Here is a 677-nt window from a genome sequence, read left to right as displayed (position 1 = left end):
GTGTGTGTGTGTGTGTGTGTGTGTGTGTGTGTGTGTGTGTGTGTGTGTGAGGGGGACTGTGGGCAGAAAAGATTGATTGTATCTCCACATTTGCCATATTTAAGTTGTCTTAATGTTTTAATGGTTCCTGATATTAGATTTAAGACTAACCGAAGAAAAATAAAACAAACATGAGTTTTCAATTAAGTATCAATAAATCCAAATTACACAATAACCAGAGTTACTGCCTCCTGGTTGTTTCCTCCACCAACCAGCCGAGTCTCTCCTTCCCGAGTTACAGCGTTGAATAATGGCCAGAAGTGTTTTTGCAGAACATTATGATGTCACAGTGAAGTTGACCTTTGACTTTTCATCATCAAAATCTAACCGGTTCATCTTTGAGTCCAAATGAATGCTTGTGCCAACCACTGAGTTTCATCTAAAGGTGCTGAATCAGTCTCAGTTTAATTCGAGATATTCAATACACCACAGCTGTATTACATTTGGTGCATTAACATTGAACAGAAGAAAAGTCCTCAAACTTTGTTGAGAACAAGCAAAAACATGAACCAAAACAGGAAATCTACTGTAACATGTGCTCGACGGAACGTTAGCAGAACTGAGTCTGTTGAATCGGGAACCAGGTTTCTACACGAGTCATTTTCAGTTCTGTAGCTAAAAATCCCTCAAAGTCACAG

The sequence above is a fragment of the Seriola lalandi genome, unplaced genomic scaffold, assembly GCF_002814215.2.
Source record: "Seriola lalandi dorsalis isolate HSWRI2012SDOR001 ecotype SW California unplaced genomic scaffold, Sedor1 jcf7180002054738, whole genome shotgun sequence".
Lineage (NCBI taxonomy): Eukaryota > Metazoa > Chordata > Actinopteri > Carangiformes > Carangidae > Seriola > Seriola lalandi.
This window is presented reverse-complemented; position numbering follows the sequence as displayed.